This window comes from Mus musculus, chromosome 12 (genome assembly GCF_000001635.26).
Source record: "Mus musculus strain C57BL/6J chromosome 12, GRCm38.p6 C57BL/6J".
Taxonomy (NCBI): Eukaryota; Metazoa; Chordata; class Mammalia; order Rodentia; family Muridae; genus Mus; species Mus musculus.
This window is the reverse complement of record NC_000078.6, coordinates 34,930,984-34,949,906: the sequence shown is the minus strand read 5'-3', so window position 1 is coordinate 34,949,906 and position 18,923 is coordinate 34,930,984. Positions and strand designations below refer to the sequence as shown.

The 18,923-nt window shown below is 44.1% G+C and overlaps 1 long non-coding RNA gene across 2 annotated transcripts in view; it reads left to right on the top strand.

Annotated features, from left to right (window-relative positions):
• Gm33864 overlaps window positions 1-16,472 on the top strand; it is a 57,449-nt gene extending 40,977 nt beyond the window's left edge. The window contains exons 2-4 of one of the 2 annotated variants that reach the window (XR_381444.2): window positions 9,594-9,695; window positions 15,768-15,884; window positions 15,979-16,472. This is a non-coding gene — a long non-coding RNA (predicted gene, 33864). Of the gene's footprint in view, window positions 1-9,233; window positions 9,696-15,767; window positions 15,885-15,978 lie in introns of those variants that run through there. The other variant, XR_872674.2, reaches the window with a different exon arrangement.
• Window positions 16,473-18,923: the final 2,451 nt, after the last annotated feature.

The window sequence follows — 18,923 nt, the reverse complement described above, 5'->3', positions numbered from 1 at the left end:
CCATTATCACCCTGGTGGTCTGTTTATATTCTCATAGTGATATCCACTGTATTCTTGATACCCACAAAATGTGTGATGGAGAATGAACTCAAGTATTGCAATTAGACAGAACTGAGTTAGGCCCTTGCTTGAGCTCTTTCTGAGCTATGTCACTCATGTATTTTACTTTACTTGCTGGTGGGGTTGTTGTGAAGATTAAGGTAAGTAGCATTGGTAGGTGCTTGACACTTAATTGATAGCCAGTAAATAAAGAGCCAAGTAGGCAGGCACTCACTACCTACAATATATTTAAGATTATCAGGGCTTCTTGCAAAAGGGAAGATAAAATAAGAGATCTATGACGGTGGGTTCACAATTAACATGAAAGCAGAGGGCTGCAGCTGAGTTAGGCAACCGTTGTCTAGTCTGGGCCACGCCCCTTTTTCCATTTCCTATACTAATAACACAATCAGTAACAATCTTGATTTCAGGCATCATTCTTAGAATTAAATCTATTTTAGGGCTATAAATATGGAAGGCACGAAGCATGTTAGCTTCCTCCTAAATCACACATAGTAATGATTCTGATGAATGATCAACAAACTGTGTGTCTGTCTTTCACAATTCCTTAAGCATGTGTGGTAGAGTCAAGCTGGAGACTGATCAGTGTGACAGTGTGGCAATAGAGGGCCAGAGCTCACCACAAGGACCGCCTTCCAGTCGAGGTTATTCTTGAAACACTTAATTTAAGCTTTCCACTTAGCATTTCATGTGACTTATTTTGTACAATGACAAAGCTGCAGGTGTTAACAAAATCTAAGAGTTTAAAAATGTGCCTGTGGTATATTTAAAGTGACCAAAATAACTTTTTAAAAAAGATTCAAAAAATAAACTGTTGACATAAATCACCAAAATACTCCTGCTTAAGAAGTAAGATTGTAGCTTTTCATCATTTTTTGCGCAGAGTCAAATGTTCTCTGTGACCTCACCCCACTTTACCTTGTAGTTTCCTCCCATGTCCAGCTTCTTCTCAGAACCTGTGCACTTCAAAAAGGGTAAATCTTTTCCTTTATTTCAACTTTATGTTCTTCTTCTTCCACACCATCGTATTTTAGGGTAGTAATTGTGGTGGTTTGAATATGCTTGGCTCAGGGAGTGGTACTATTAGGAGGTATGACCTTGTTGGAGTAGGTGTGGCCTTGTTGGAGGAATTGTGTCATTGTGGGCATGGGCTTTAAGACTTATCCTAAGCTGTGTGGAAGCCAGTCTTCTCCTAGCAGCCTTCAGATAAATATGTAGAACTCTCAGCTCCTCCTGCACCATGCCTGCCTGGATGCTGCCATGCTTCTGCCTTGATGATAATGGGTTGAACCTCTGAACTTGTAAGCCAGAGTCAATTATATGCTATCTTTATAAGAGTTGCCTTGAACTTAGTGACTATTCTCAGCAGTAAAAACCTAACTAAAGCAGAAATATATCTTTCTACATCCTGTTATTCCAACTAAAGCCAAAGCATATAGTCTAGCATGCATGGATACATGGGGCTCATCTGCTGAGGGGTTGTTAACCCAGAGAGGCCCGACAAGAGCAGATATGGAGAAAATAGACCTGCACCTTTACAAAGTGAATTGTGAGCTTCACATCCAGGGCAATAGCAGAGTTTTTGGAATCACTAGTTGGTTTCTAGAAACTGATAATATCATCCTAAGTGAGGTAACTTAGACCCAAAAGGACATACATGGTATGAACTCAGTGATAAGTGGATATTAGGTCAAAAGCTCAGAATACTCACAAGATAACTCACAAACCATTTGAAGCTTAACAAGAAGTGAGGCTAATGGGTGGATGCTTCAATCCCACTTAGAATGGGAAACAAAATAATCACAGGAAGGAGAGAATGGGAGAGAGGAGGGGGAAGAAAAAAAAGGAGGCAGGACCAGGTATGGGAAGAGACAGGAGAGAAATCCAGATGCCAGAATGAATAGGAATAAATAGCAATGGGTGGTGGGGAACTTGGGGGACCACTAGAAAGTTCCCAGGCATCAGGGATGTGAGAGACTCCCAGGACCCAATGGGGATGACATTAACTGAAATGCCCAACAGTGGAGAGATAGAACCCGAAGAGACCACCTCTAGACACTATTGCTGATGCCAAGATGTGCTTGCAGACAGGAGCCTGGTATGGCTATCCTCTGAGAGGCTCTGCCAGCACCAGATTAAGACAGGTGTAGATATTCACAGCCAACCTTTGGATTGAGCCTTGGGGACCCCAATGGGAGAGTTAGGGGAAGGATTAAAGGAACTTAGGGGGATAGCAACTCCATAGGAAGACCAACAACAGAATCAACTAACCAGACCCCTCAGAGCTTCCAGGGGCTAAACAACCAACCAAAGAGTATACAGCTACATATGTAGCAGAGGACTGCCTCATCTGGCATCAGTGGGAGGGAAGGTGCTTGGACCTGTGGAGGCTTGATGCACAGAGAATGGGCATGCTAGAGGGGTGAGGCAGGAGTGGGTGGGTAGGTGGGGGAGCACCCTTTTAGGGGCAAAGGGGAGAAGGAAGGAGTGGGGGGTTGGTGGAGGGGAGACCAGGAAGGTGGACAACATTTGAACTGTAAATAGATAAAATGACTAATAAAAATAAATAAATAAGCTGGGCGTGGTGGCACACACCTTTAGTCCCAGCACTGGGGAGGCAGAGGCAGGCGGATTTCTGCGTTCGAGGCCAGCCTGGTCTACAGAGTGAGTTCCAGGACAGCCAGGGCTACACAGAGAAACCCTGTCTCGAAAAACCAACCAACCAACCAACCAACCAACCAACCAACCAACCAACCAACCAAATAAATAAATAAAAGTTGCCTGACAGTAGAGGGGAAAAAAAAGAATCCTTGGTTGAGGAGAAGGGGCCTTTGTTAAGGGTCGGAGAGGCTGGACCTTCCCTGTACTGTCTGGAGACAGGCAGAAGGTGAGACGGATTGGCAATTTTGGGTGAATCCAGAGATCTAAGATTTAGGTGGTCCTCCAGGTCACCTTCCCTTTCTCCAACTCCGCTTTCCTCTTTGTGGTGACTTGAGTCAGAGTCTTGGAAGAAATCTCTTAAGTGAAAAGTTAATAAGTCATGAGGCCGTAGGCGGCGGTCATATAGGTGGTAAGGAATTAATCTCCTTTTTAGCAACGGTGTTGAAAAGGTGAGTCTGGGGTCCCGTGGCCAGGGCAGTGTAGACTGAAAGCTGAAAGATGAGAAGACTGTTTCACTTGAAACAGGATCCTCACATCTTCATCTTCCGGATTTTACTCTTCTAAACTACCAAGCCTAAAGAAATTTCTGGAATTGGAACATTTTTCTTGGAGAAAAAGTGGAGTAGCATTTAAAGTGTCTCATGGTTTCTTAGAAGAAATTATTTTTCTATAAAGTCTTTTAAATGGAAGAAACTAAACGTGACATTTGCAGTCTGGGAAGGGAGAAGTTCCCCAGTAACCGGGGAAAAAAAAAAAAAAAACAAAACCCATATTGCTCATCTCGATTTAGAACCCGTTCTCTGTCGTCTAATATCGGTTCTTGAAATAAGCACAGCTCAGTTCAATAAGTCCACTCTGTAAAGCCTGTGGCCTCGCTTCTGCCTTATCTCGATGGATCAGCTGAAAAGGAAATACAATCAGGAGCCTTCACAACAGGTAATCCTTTGCATACAAAGTATCACTGTCTTGCGGGGCCTCCGTAAGGTCACTGAAAGGTTGCACATTAATCTTAAGCAAGAGGATGTGAGGCTGAGAATCCAGACCCTGGTATGTCTGCGTGTTCTTCCATAGGACTCTACATTCCAGCTCCATGCAGCATGAAGGTTATGCATGGTATGTATGATGTCCACTACAAAGCACAAAATATGTTTCTTGCAGAGGGTAACGTGTTAATTGTTTTTTTTGTTTTTTGTTTTTTTTTTTTTTCGAAACAGCGTTTCTCTGTGTAGCCCTGGCTGTCCTGAAACTCACTCTGTAGACCAGGCTGGCCTTGAACTCAAAAATCTGCCTCCCAAATTCTGGGATTAAAGGCATGCACCACCACTGCCCCCGATGTGTTAATTTTTAATCCTATAAATGTGCACAGTCTCTTCATGGAATATTCTATCTTTATTAAATCAAATCAAATCTTGCTCAATTTAAGTGCTTCATATACTTATGGTCCTATTTAAGTGCTTCATATACTTATGGTCCTTAGAATCTTCAGCCCCAGTGTATTAAACTTTTCTCCACCATAGTGCTTTTATGGATCCTTTGAGGATTTCGCATCATATGCCCCTATCACATTTGCTTCACACCTCCCCTCACTCCTGATACCTGCTCCCTCCCAAGGAAACAAACAAACAACCCTCCCCAAAAAGTCCAATTTGTGTTATCTATATATTCACTGGGACATGGTCAAAGGCTTACCCAGTAAATGGAGCTAGACCCTTTCCTTCTCGAATCCCTATCGTAAGTCATCTACTATGGAGGGTGACACCCCAGCATCCTCTCAGGTTTTAAGAATACTCTCTGAAGACTTCCTGTCTAGGCTGTTACTGTTTTTTGGAAGGAATGAGTTTTAGGTGGAGGTAGAGGTTGTCACTGAAGTCTTCCATGTCTCTCACACTCAAATGTATATTTTAAGTCTTGATATAACTGCAGAAGTGGCTTGTTTGCACTTTATGGTCCTCGGGAGCATGGATCATGGGCTTCCCAAGTTCTGGGATTAAAGGCATTCAGCACAGACCACAAACAGGACTCCTGGTTGCAGTAGGGCCATGGACCTATATAGGGTCCTCAAATACAGCTGGGATCATAGATATCAGCATGGCTTCTGGCATAAAACATGTACACCTGCCCTGCATTCGGTGGCAGTGTGGGCTACAGATGTCAACACTGACCAAGCCACAGCAAGATTATGGACCCAGACATGGTCTTCAGCAACAGCATGAACCCGGACATCACCATGGCCTTGGATGGCAGCAAAAGCCACTCAGATCAGCATGGGCTCTGGTGGCAGCACAGCCCCCAAACATCAGCATGGTTCATCAGCATGGCCTACCACAGACCACAGGTATCTACACGGCCTTCAGTGGGAGCACGGACATGGACATCAATACAGACCCACCTGCAGTAAGACTACAGGCACAGATATAGTCCTCAGGGGCTTCACAGGCCTGGGCATAAGCAAGAATCCAGATGTCAGTGGAAGCCACCCACATTGTTGTAGCCCCTGTCAGTAGCATTGCCCATGGACATAAACATGGCTTCAGGTGGTGGCACTGTAAGACCCCAGAAGCTGGGCCTCTGCTCAAGTCCCAGGATGAGCTGGCCAGCATCCCAATGACTCAAGAGAAAACCACACCTAATGCAAACTGCAAGAGGTTTTATTGTCAGCTAGCTGAGGACCAACTCCTTCTGCCGTGCAGGGCAGGGGAGTTCAGCAGTGACAGTAGGGGGCTTTTAACAGCTAGCTGAGGAATTGGGAGGAGCTGGGAGGAGCTAGGAGGAGTTAGGAAGAGTTGGGAGGAGTTTTCTTCTCTTCCGGATATCCTTGGTAAAATTACAATTATCACATCTCTGGCTGTAAGGCTCAGAAACAAAAAGGCTTTTTGCTGGCTATAGAGAACAAAGGGCTTCTTTCTGGCTGTATTTTTAGAGATCAGGGAAAACAAGCTTGGGGAACGTCCAGGGACTTTACCTTCCAGGGAGAAATGCTCTAAGTCGGGGTCTGACATTCCCCACTCCTTCTAGTACATAGTTCTAATCTTAGAACTAGGAAAATTAAACCTCTGGCCCAGCTATCAAACAAAGCCAACATGAGGTCGCAACTTTAGGATTTGTAACATTGAGAGCCTCAGAAGCCCCTCGAATGAGACTAAAGAGTCTCTCGTCAGTGGTAGGAGGGAGGGAGGGGGTTCCTGTGCAGTGCCCAGTGAGTGTGAGCAGGGCTGGGCCAGTGGGCCATGGCAGGGCTGGGGCCAGGAGGGGGAGCCTGGTGCATGTCAGAGGAGTGGCAGAGGGGGCTTGTCAGAAGCCCCAGGTAGGGTCCTTTTCATCTGGGTTCAAGGTTGCCAGAATGGTGGCGCTGGACCAGGACAAGATCTCCTGTTTGAAATTTATGTGGCACCGCGGTGGTTCCTAGTTCATACCTGTTTTTTTTTTTTTTTTTTTTTCCAGCAATTCCCAGGCATTTTTTCTGACCAGTTCTAGGGCCTTTAAGCGAGCTAGCAGGAGTTGGGGAAAAGGAACATCAGGGTCAAACATTCCCCCTGCTTCTGTTAAGGGGGGGGGGTCCCCCATGGAGGAGTTCAAAGGGTATAAGTTTAAATTTCCCCGGGGTGTTCCGTATTCAGAACAAGGAGAAGGGAAAGAGAGCTGCCCAATCTTTTCCGCTGGTCTCTAAAGCCAATTTAGTTAAGGTTTCTTTTAATGTTTTATTCAGCCACTCTACCTGTCCTGAACTCTGGGGTCTATAAGCACAGTGTAACTTCTAATCGATCCCCAATTGTCTGGCTAACCCTTGGCTTACCTGGGCAACGAAGGAGGGGCCATTGTCTGATGAAATTGCCTTAGGGATGCCAAATCTTGGGAAAATTTCTTCTAATATCTTCTTTGCCACAACATTGGCTGTCTCCTTCTTAGTGGGGAAGGCTTTGACCCACCCTGAAAACGTGTCTATAAAAACTAATAGATATTTATTACCATACTTGGCTGGTTTAACTTTAGTAAAATCTACTTTTCAGTATGCCCCTGGCCAATCACCTCTTAGCCACCTTCCGGGGGCATTCTTGTGGTACCCAGCATTGGTGAGGGCACAGGGTTGGCATTTATTAACAATCTCCTGGGCAATGTTGGACACTTTTATAACATAGTAGTTTGAATTCTTTTTTTTTTTTTTTTTTTTTTTTTTTTTTGGTTTTTCGAGACAGGGTTTCTCTGTATAGCCCTGGCTGTCCTGGAACTCACTCTGTAGACCAGGCTGGCCTTGAACTCAGAAATCCGCCTGCCTCTGCCTCCCAAATACTGGGATTAAAGGTGTGCGCCACCACCACCTGGCTAGTAGTTTGAGTTCTTAACAATTTCTTTGAGCTTCTTAGTTTCTAAGTGCATAAGCTGGTGTAGATTGGCTACATATTGTTGCCCTTCTTTGGTGGGTAGGACTGAGCAACCATCTTGGGTCTTAGCCACTCCCTGGGGAGTATACCCACATATCTTAGGTATTTTGCCTGTTAGTTCCTGATCTTCTGGAGTGTAGTCAAAGCCTGCATCTTTGAGTTCATAATGGTCCTTAAGTTCTTTATTTTTCTCTTAGGGCCGCCTGTTTGACAGCCATGTCAGCCATCTGATTTCCCTTCGCTATGGCATTTCTGGTGACTGGGGCAATGTATGATGGCCAGTTTTTTTGTTTGTTTTGTTTGTTTGTTTGTTTTTTGGCAAGTGTATGACTTCTAATAGGCTCAATATTTCTCCTTTATTTTTAATATCTTTCCCAGCAGATGTGAGTAGCCCCCTCTGTCTATAGATCACCCCATGTATGTGAGCAGTGGCGAAAGCATACCTTTTGTCTGTGTAGATATTGATGTTCTTTTCTTTGGCCAGCTGCAAGGGTTGGGTGAGTGTGGTTAGCTCTGCTCTCTGGGCTGTCGTCCCTTCAGGCAAGCTGCTGGCCCAGATGGTTTGTTTTCCGTTGACCACTGATGCCCCCGCTTTTCACTTACCTTCAACCAAAAAGCTGCTACCATCCGTGCACCAGTTGGGGCAGCCTGGCCATGGCTGGTCAGTGAGGTCTTTCTTAGTTCCGGTTTCTTCTGCCAGAATGTCCATACACTGGTGCACTGGTAGGGAGTTGTTGGCTTCTGGCAGCAAGGTGGCAGGATTCAGGATAGCAGGGGGTGCAAACTGCACTCTCTCAGTCAGTAAGAGGCTCTGATAAAGGGTCATGCGAGCATTAGTCATCCAGCGATCAGGGGGTTGTCTAAGGATGCTTTCTAAGGCATGGGGGACTACTACTATAGTTCCTTGATCTAGAGTCACTTTGTCAGCATCTTTGAGAAGTAGTGCCACAGCAGCGATAGCTTTTAAGCTAGATGGCCATCCACTGGCTACTGGGTCTAATTTTTTGACAAGTAGGCCACAGGTCATTTCTATGGCCCCAGTGCTTGGGTCAGGACCCCTCTTGCTATTTCTGCTCTTACATCTACATAGAGATTGAAAGGCTTAGTCATGTGTGGCAGGGCTAGGGCTGGTGCAGTAAGTAAGGCCTTTTTAATCTCTTTAAAGGCCTCCTGGTGTATGGGGGTCCATGAGAACGTCTCAGTCTCTTTAGTAAGGGGGTAGAGTAGGGTTGCCAGGGTGGCAAAAACTGGCTTTTTAACTAGTAGCAACAGAGTATTCCAGGGAGACTGACAAGGGACCAAACACCTAGTTCTAGGAGTCTTTGAATGTGAGGTCTGATGCCCTCTCGGGCCTCTTTGCTCATGGGGTATTGTTGTACCCCAATAGGAGTTGCACCAGTTTTCAGCATCACAACGATGTGGGGTACCCTCTTTGCCTCTCTTATACACTTAGTCTCTGCCCAGGGTTGAGGATATCTCTCTAACCAGGTCCCTTCTAGTACTTTTTTCAATCGGGCTTGAGGATCATGTTATCTATATTCTTCTTTTAATTTTAAAGCTAAAATTATAGAGATACACCCATGGAAGGAGTTACAGAGACAAAGTTTGGAGCTGAGACAAAAGGATGGACCATCTAGAGACTGCCATATCCAGAGATCCATCCCATAATTAGCCTCCAAACGATGACACCATTGCATACACTAGCAAGATTGTGCTGAAAGTCTCTTGTGAGACTATGTCGGGGCCCAGCAAACACAGAAGTGGATGCTCACAGTCAGCTATTGGATGGATCACAGGGCCCCCAATGGAGGAGCTAGAGAAATTACCCAAGGAGCTAAAGGGACCTGCAACCCTATAGGTGGAACAACAATATGAACTAACCAGTACCCCGGAGCTCATGTCTCTAGCTGCATATGTATCAAAAGATGGCCTAGTCAGCCTTCACTGGAAAGAGAGGCCCATTGGACTTGCAAACTTTATATGTCCCAGTACAGGGGAATGACAGGGCCAAAAAGCGGGAGTGGGTGGGTAGGGGAGTGGGGGGGAGGGTATGGGGGACTTTTGGGATAGCATTGGAAATGTAAATGAGGAAAATACCAAAAAAAAAAACAAAACACCAAGGAGTAGAAAAAGTAAAACATGAAAATAAAAGGCTTAGGAAATTGAGGAGATAATTTCAGTGGATTTTATAAGATTATCATTAAACTATATATTGCTGTATCTTAAAATATATCCTTTTAATTCATAATATAAAGTCAAAATTTGCAATGAAAATGCCTTTTAGGTGACCAGCCATCCTAATTTTACTAAAACTTGAAAACATGGGAAATCCTTGTCCCTCGCAGATGAATTGGCCATGTGACGTTTAAATTGGCCTGTTCTGAAATCTGGGTTCTCATGGGTATTCCTCTAATGACATAGTTAGAGAGAAAATGTACCTGAAACTGCTGTGAGCTCTGGACTGTGATGACATTTCTTTCTCACCGACTCCAGGGTATCTCTGTTTTCTGCCATAAATGCTCAATAGGATCCCCACACATGGTTTGAAGGCCTGCTATCAACCTGCCATTCTGGTTACTGGAGAAGTTATAAAAGGTAATCTGTAAAAAATAATTTGTACTCAAATAATTAAAATAAGGCAATTGCCAAGTGTGTCAAAATGTGCATTGTGTATTCAAATACCTGACAAACTTGCTGATCATTAGTTGGGAGGAAAATTCTGCTTCTTAAGTTTGAGGAGATGGAATCAACACTGGAGACCAGTGTGAGAAAATGGGTTGTGAGAAACAAAAGTGATCAAATTAGACTCAAGCTGATCACTGGCACTTTATTGTAATCACCAAAGGTGATTATGGATCTGTTTAAAAGATTAAAAATTAAAATCCCCATTAAAAATTATAGAGATAGGGGCTTGCCAAGACTGAAGTTCCTTCCGAAGAGAAGCTTATTTGGGCTTTTAATTTTGATAGTAACTCTCTCCCCAACAATGGAGTGGGGCATTCAGGAATGACGAGGAAGGAATGAGTTACTTGACTTCTTCTTAAATCAACTTTTCTATCAGTGGTCCAAGAGTATAGTTTCTGACCAGTAGCCCTGATTACTATGATTTTCTTGTTCCTCAATTTCCTGAGTGTCTCTTTAAGGACTGAAAACTCTGCTCTGGTATCAACAAGGAAATCTGTGGGGGTCTCCTACACAGTTAGGGTTACCCTAGGCTCGGGGAGGGGGTCTGATCCCTGTCTCCCCTAGTCATCATCCTCTAGGGTAAGGACCTTGGGCAGTCTGGTATCTGTCTCTTTCTTGGGGCAGTCTCTTGCCCAGTGTCCCTTTTCTTTACAGTATGCACATTGGTCCTTATCTAGAGGTGGTCGTGAAGGTCCTCTGGAGCTCTGAGGTCTTCTCGGCCCTGTGTTGCCCAGGTACCCTGTCTGCCTACTTTCTCCCCCTTTCCTATAAACTTCTTTATCACCTGCAATTGTAGCCAAAACCCTAGTTAAATTTCTTTCTAGCCTTCTATCTCGTCTACTTTCTCTTTTCTCAGCCTCTCTCCTTTCTCTCTCTTTTCTTCTTCAGTCTGTCTCTTATGGCACACTTTCTCTACCTCCTTAACCAGATCTTGCAAAGATAATGGTTGCAGACTCTCTAGACACTGTAACCTTCTCCTAATGTCAGAAGCAGACTGCCCAATGAAAGCCATGGCCACCGCCACCTTCTGGCCCTCTGATGTAGGGTCAAAGGAGTGTCACGCCTGTATGCTTTTAAGAGGTGCCCTAAAAACACTGCTGGGGGTTCCTTTTTCCCTTCTAGGATCTCTCTTACCTTGGCCAAATTGTTGGGGTGCCTGCCAGCCCCTCTCAGTCCTGCTACCAGAGCCTGGCGGAAAACTGTCAACCACTCCCTACCTTCAGGCCTGTTAGGGTCCCAGTCAGGATGTGTCAGAGGGAAGCCTGAATCTATTTCATTCGGAAGTTGTGCTGGCCGTCCATTGGCCCCAAGCATGTTCTTTCTTGCCTCCAGCAGAATCTTTTCCTTCTCCTCTGTGGTGAAAAGAACCTGTAAAAGCTGTTGACAGTCATCCCAAGTGGGCTGATGAGAGAACATGAGAGATTCCATTAGAGTAGTAAGGCTAGAGGGGTTTTCAGAGAAGGGGGCATGATTTGCCTTCCAATTATAGAGATCAAAGGAGGAAAAAGGCCAGTACTGAAGGGGCTGCAGTTGTCCGGGGTCCGCTGGAGGAGGGCCATAAGTACATAAAGGCAGCACGGTGGTTGAGTCTGGTCCCGCCAGTCTCCAGGCTTGTTGGCTTTGGGTTCTTGCAGCTGGTCCCTCCCCCCGCGTCTCTAGTGGCACTCTGTTGAGAGATCTGGGAGGGGACCTGTTGGGGATATGGGGGTGGGGTGTTACGCCATTCTGGAGGTTCTTTTATCTCTGAATAGATCTTGGGAGGAGCCGAGGGTTGCGGTTCAGCCCCCGCCATTTTTATCTTAGTTTTTTTCTCTGAGTGGCAGAGATCTAGGATTCGGGAGCCTGGCTTGTTCCTCTGAACCCAAGGTTTCAACCAGGATGGGGAGTCCTGCACTAAATTTTCTCAGATGAGAATGTAGGGCACTTGATCTGGTTGAGACCCTGGTCTCCTCTGCATAACAACATGCTTAACAGCAGAAATCACAATCAGATCAAGAGTGCCCTCTGGTGGCCAACCAACATCAAAAGCTGGCCATTTTGTAGAGCAGAAAGTTCTACAAAATCTCTTTCTGACATCTACAGACAGGTTGTGAGCCCTAGTCTTAATTTCAGCCCAATGCTCAAGAGTCAGTCCAAGGGGAGTGCTAATCATCAGAGTCACATACAGGGAAACAAACAAGATACACACACAATACATTAAGATAACCAAGACCAGGACCCAAACAGACTGCTGAGTGAGCACACTCTCACTTGACACCCCGATGGGAGATCTCCAGGTGTCCCTGGAGCTCCATCAGACCTCCTGGGACATCTCTCAGGGTGGCAGCTGGTTACTCCTGACACATCTGTCAGTAACCCTCCCCTCCATCCTGGACAGGCAGTTCGTTGCTCTCACGACCGCAAACAGAGAATACCGAATTCAAACACAGCCAGCAGACAAAGACATAGGCAAAGACATAGATAAAGACATAGACAAAGACATAAACAAAGACAGAATCCTACCTCCAAGTGGGTCTCTGAGAACTGGGGTAGGCCACAAATCCCGGAAGAGCCCCCACATGTAAGACCCCTCAAAGCTGGGCCTCTGCTCAAGTCTCTGGATGAGCTGGCCAGCACTCCAATGACTCGAGAGAAAACCACACCTTATGCAAACTGCAAGAGGTTTTATTATCAGCTAGCTGAGGACCAACTCCTTCTGCCGTGCAGGGCAGGGGAGTTCAGCAGTGACAGTAGGGGGCTTTTAACAGCTAGCTGAGGAATTGGGAGGAGTTGGGAGGAGTTGGGAGGAGTTAGGAAGAGTTGGGAGGAGTGTTCTTCTCTTCTGGATATCCTTGGTAAAATTTCAATTATCACATCTGGCTGTAAGGCTCAGAAACAAAAAGGTTTTTTGCTGGCTATAGAGAACAAAGAGCTTCTTTCTGGCTGTATTTTTAGAGATCAGGGAAAACAAGCTTGGGGAACATCCAGGGATTTACCTTCTAGGGAGAAATGCTCTAAGTCGGGGTCTCACAGCACAAACCATGAACATCATCTGTGTGTCCTTTGATGGTAGCATGGGCCATGGACATCAACACAGACATGTCTGCAGTAAGACCACAGACCCAGTCCTCACTAAGGTCTCAGGAGGCAGATCAGGCTACTCACATCATTATGGTACCCATAATGCTGCACTACCCACAGACATGAATATGGTCTCAGTCCACAGCATAGGCCATGAATATCCTCATGCTGTCAGGTGACAACAAAGTTCTCAGACATTAACCTGGACATCAGCCACATCAGGGCCACTGAACTACACATGGCCCTCAGCTGCATTGCAGGACATGGTGGTCCTTTGAGGAGGTCTAATCTAGAATGTGGACCATTCCTCATTTTGGGCATCCATCATTGCTAAGATCTAGGGTGATCTCGCATGCAGGCAGCTTGTTGGGGATAGGGGGATGAGTCCACATCTGCTTAAGCTTCCAGCTGGTGCACACCATCCCTTCAACTCCTTTGGGCAAGGACATGATCCACTGCCTACCTCAGCCCTCTCGCACACACAGCACCAGTTCGGCCTCTCTCCACAGAGCACTCACTGCTCTGCTCCTCCATTACTCTGCTCTCTCTGTCACCCATTCTCTTCCTGGCAGTCACAGCTCCATCATTCCTTTGATCTTTGAACACGATGCATCGGTATCTGTTGTTTATATTTACCACTACAACCACGGCACATTCTGTAACTGGCTATCCTTTAGCTCAAGACTCAGTCTCCTTTGCTACTGATTTGCTCAATTACGGTTAGGACAAACATACAATAGATCCAGAATTGGGGCATTTGGAAGCTTTAGATTATGCCAATGCTTTCAAGATCCTTTGTAAAAGGAAATGAATGCTTGGCAGAAAGTGCCTGTCACAAACAACATGGATGGCAAACTGTGAGGCCGTGTCATAAAGCACACCAAATCATAAGGCTGTGGTATAGAATAAACTATCATGTGAATATGTTCTACTGCATAGCAGATCACATGGCTGTGTCATAGAACATACTAGATGTTTTGGTGGTTATTTTTCAAGGATGGATATCAGTTTCTAGTACTTTTATATAGTGTTGCACACTTACAAGGAGTATTATGGTTGTTCATTTCTTATTAATTTTGTGTCAATAACTAGTTATTAATTTTTAAAAATATAAACAAACATGAATGAGCAAAATTAGTCATTCAGAGTCCCAGTATTCACTTTTGCATATTTTCTACAGTCTTGATTTTATATGCAATATCACATTCTGTTCTTGCATTTAATAAGAATTTTCTCTAGTCTTTTAAAACACCTACAATACGTTTTCAAAACCAAAATGAATATTTCTTTCTTTTCTATTCTCATGAAATGAATAATTCATGCTAGTTGTAGAAATTTCAAATATTCCCTAAGTGTGTAGAGCAAAAGCATTGCCCACCATAGAGAAGTAACTGCAGGAAAATTCAGTGAATATCCACCCAAAATCTGGCCCATGAATCTAAACAAAATTTATATGCATGTACACAAGTAAATATATATGTAAACACACAATGTTGGTGTCATAGTACATTATATGCATGTTTGGCAGCCTACGTTTTCTGCATTGTACATTTTAACATCTCACTGAGCTTTACAGTCTTCACCCACTGCTCTTTTCAACAGTTACCTAGGGTACTTATCAGTTAAAAAAACCATAATAACCACAGAGAATTGCACTGAATATAAGTGTTCTGGTATATTTAAACATTCCTAAATGTCCCCTCCTCCATTTATAAAGACTGATTTAAATATTTTCAATCTAATTTTTTCCTTTTCTTATTAGTTATTTTCTTTATTTATGTTTCAAATGTTATCCCCTTTCCTAGTTTCCCCTCTAAAAATCCTCTATCCCTTCCTGCCTCCCCCTGCTCACCAGCCCACCCATTCCCATTCCCAGTCCTGGCATTCCCCTATACTGGGGCATAGAACCTTCACAGAATGTAGGGCCTCTCCTCCCATTGATGACCGACCAGGCCATCCTCTGCTACATATACAGTTAGAACCACAAGTTCCATCATGTGTTTTCTTTGATTGGCAGTTTAGTTCCAAGGAGCTCTGGGGGTATTGGTTAGTTAATATTGTTGTTCCTCCTATGGGGCTGCAAACCCCTTCAGCTCCTTGGGTACTTTCTCTAGCTTCTTCATTGGGGACCCTGTGCTCCATCCAATGGGTGACTGTGAGCATCCACTTTGTATTTGCCAGGCACTGGCAAGCCTCTCAGGAGACAGCTATATCAGGTTCCTGTTAGCAAGCTCTTGGCATCCACAATAGTGTCTGGGTTTGGTGGTTGTTTATGGGATGCATCCCCAGGTGGGGCAGTCTCTGGATAGTCATTCCTTCAGTCTCTGCTCTGAACTTTGTCTCTGTAACTCCTTGCATGGGCATTTTGTTCTCCCTTCTAAGAAGGATCGAAGTATCCACACTTTGGCCTTCCTTCTTCTTGAGTTTCATGTGCTTTGCAAATTGTATTTTGGGTATTCTGAGCTTCTGGGCTAATATCCACTTATAAGTGAGTGCATATCATGTGTGTTCTTTTGTGATTGGGTTACCTCACTCAGGATGATATCCTCCAGATCCATCCATTTGCCTAAGAATTTCATTAAAAAATTATATGCATGGTTGTTTTGCTTGCACGTATGTTTGTGCACTGTGTTTGGAGGCCAAGGGAGGACATCAGATATCCTGAGGCTGAGCTTACAGATGGTTATGAGCTGTCATTTGGGGGCTGGTAGTGAAACTTGGGTTCTCTGGATGAGCAACCAGTTTCTTAAACCCTGAGCCATCTTGTCTTCCCATTGCTAAACTTGTAATGCTAGTCAGCTCGATACTGTGATGAACAGCTCAAGTCTTTGGATTAATATTATATGCTTTCTATGACCTTTCCCCTGCTATTTCTATTTCCTATTGCATTTATTCATCTGTCCCTTTTTTTTTCCAATGCAGAATATCCTAAAAGTCTTTTGAAATGTAAGTTTGTAATTCTATCATCTCTGGTGACATGCTTTTCCGGACATGAGTTTACATCTAAGGAAGACAGCTGGGTAGAGAGCTGATATCTAGGTAAACATTTCTCCTAGATAAAATTCATGGTGCTTTATCTTCAGTTCTTTGTCAAAGTCATCAGAGAATTTATGACATTTAACATGTTTTACAGAGAAATAGGAGACGAGTCTCCATGAACTTCGTTGACTGCCTTCAGAGAGCAGTAATATGTCACATGAGAAGTGTACCTTCGAATCCTGTCCAGAGGAGGCTGCTGGCACTCACCTGTGAAACTCATGCCTTCAGATGCACATTTTACGGGGTCTTTGATTGGGAAATTGCTTTCCACCTCAGTTCAATGTTAATTTACTTATAAGCAAACAGAATGTGGCAACACTATTTCTACTCTAAGAGCATATGCGTGTTGTCCTATTAGTAGTAATATTTTCACCAGAACATTGTCGAACAGCAGCAAGTGATAACATTAGTAGGCAGTAATCAGAAAGTTGACAGCTTTCCTCGCCACTCACATTTTTCCTTCTAGGAGGCGAGAGATGTAAATTGAACGGAACACTTCAGAAAATGATGATTAGCTAATGCTAGCGCAGGTACCACATGCATGCTGAAATATTTTTCTAAAAGAAGAAAATAAACCAGTCTTCTGAACTCACTGCTTCCTTGTTCCTTTATCTCCCTGGTCAGAGAGCAAAGGAGGTGCGTCTTGCACAGTTTCTTACCTCCCCAGAAAAAGAAGCAAGTTCTCAGGCACGGATTTCTTCAGTTTCTGACCCTGCACCTGATGTTGCCCTGCTTCTGCTCCATGTTCACCAGTTTATGACCAGCTGTGAAGGGAGATATACCTCTTCGGTCAAGCTAAAAGCTTCCTTCGACTCCAGGGAAAAAAGTTTTTACTTTGTCTGCCTATGTGCATATCTTTTCTGAGAAAGATTGCACAAGAAGAGGAAGCCTTAAAGAAAAGATTGGAATGACCACGTTCACAAATCTCTCATGTATGTTAGAGCAATGATGTCTCTCATGATGGAAAAGAGAAAAATTAATACATGAGGTATCTGGAATTCTTCAGGGCACTAAGGTTCTGAGTTCATTCTCTAATGAGACACTGGTTGGGGAGATTCCCTCACTCCATTTTCCTCTGCCCAGAGGCAACCAGTTTTCTGCACTTCAGGTTCCTTTGATGAAGACCTCTGTTTGTCAGCAGCCATAGCATCTGTAGCAGGTTTTCCTCCTCCCCCTCCTCTTCCTCCTCCTTCCCATCCTCCTCCCCCTCCTTCTCACCTTCCTCCTTCTCTCCTTCCTTCTCCCCTCCTCTTCCTCCTCCTCCTCCTGCTCCTCTTGCTTTTCCTCCTCCTCCTCCTCCTCCTCCTCCTCCTCCTCCTCCTCCTCCTCCTCCTCCTCCTCCTCCTCCTCTTCCTTTTCCTTTGCTTCTTCTCCTCCACTTTTCTCTTCAGGTTTTTAAAGATATATGTTACTGTTAATTATGTGCCTGTGTCTGTTTGTAGGTATGTGCACATGTGAATGCAAATTTCCAAAGAGCATATCGGGTCCCCTGGAGCTTTAGTGATAGGTTGCTTAGGAGCCACCTGTTATGAGTGATGCAAACTGAACTTGTGAGCCATTTGTCTCGTTTGAAATTTGTTATGTTGACCAAGCTGGCCCTAAACTTCAAGAGACTTGCTTGCCTCTGCTTCTGGACAAGTGTGTCCCTGACTGTTGCCCCTGGCTGAGGAAGAACATAGCATAGTTAGCACATAGACATATCTTCCAGCCAATCTGATCGAGACATCTCAGTTGAGATTCCCTCTTCTCAGATCACTCTGGTTTGTGTCATGTTGACAAAAAATTTAACCAGCGCTCCAGGGTTATAAAAGATGGAAATTGTATGGTTGTAATTGGGGAAATCTACCAGACTAGCAATAAATTCACAAAATACCTTTATTTGGAAGATGAACTGAAGAAGATACAAACAGTTTGAGGAAGGTTTGATTGTCCTGGTGAATAGTCAATAGTTGTAACACACTTGGTTGATGTTACCACCAACACAGTACTAAGGTATATAGTAACTTATTATACTTTAAAAAGTTTAAATTTGTTGTTTGAGAATTTAATATATACATACACACACACACACACATATATATATACATATACAAATATATATGAAATTATGTAAATACTGTTTCAGTCAGATTAACGTCCTATTCCTCCCTCTCTGATTTCTCCACTATCTCCCCGAAACTTTTTTTCTCCTAGCTTCATAGTATCCCCGCCCTTTTCTCCTTGTGAATCAGTTTAGAGCCAACTACTGAAGCATAGGTAGCCTTTCAAGACCTGCATCCCAGCAGCCATTAGGTGCCATGGCTTCTCAGTGGTGGGACTTCATGAGCGACTTGCTTGTTCAGTTTGAATTTTATCTAGATTGATCTAGACTTACTATGCAGGTCTTGTGCATGCAGTCCACTCAGTGTGAGTTCATGCATGCAGTGACCCTATTAATACGTATTATGTGTTTTGCTACAGATGCCTACTACTTCTGGCTCTTACAACCTTTCTGCCCCTCCTCTGAGATGATCCTTGAGCTTGGAGGATATGGAGGATATGGTATAGATGTCCCTTTTAGAGACGAGCACTCCACAGTGTCTTATTCTCTGAAGGTTGTCTGGTTGTGGGTCTCTGTATTAATCACCATCAACTCAAAAAAGAAGCTTCTTTGATGAGCATTGAGAGTGGGACTAATCTATGGGTATAAATGGAAGAACTCATGGGACAGTTTAATACTATGTTCATTTAGCAGAATAATGGTATTAGGTTCTCTCCTGAGCCTATCACCTAACCAATGACAGGTCTTAGTTATTCCAATTTTTACATCAAGTTTTTGAGTGGGCATACAGTGTAAACATTTTGTTTTAAGTTTATGATGGTGGGGATCAAATCTAGGCAGTTACCCATGTTATGTAGTTATGCTACCATTGAGCTGTACCCTACAGACCCTGGTGATTAGTTATAAATTTCAGGTTATCATTCTCTGATTACCTCCTTCAATCCTTGTGGCCTTCCTTTCCCCATCTTCCATCTTTATTTTCCTCCATTTCTTACTAT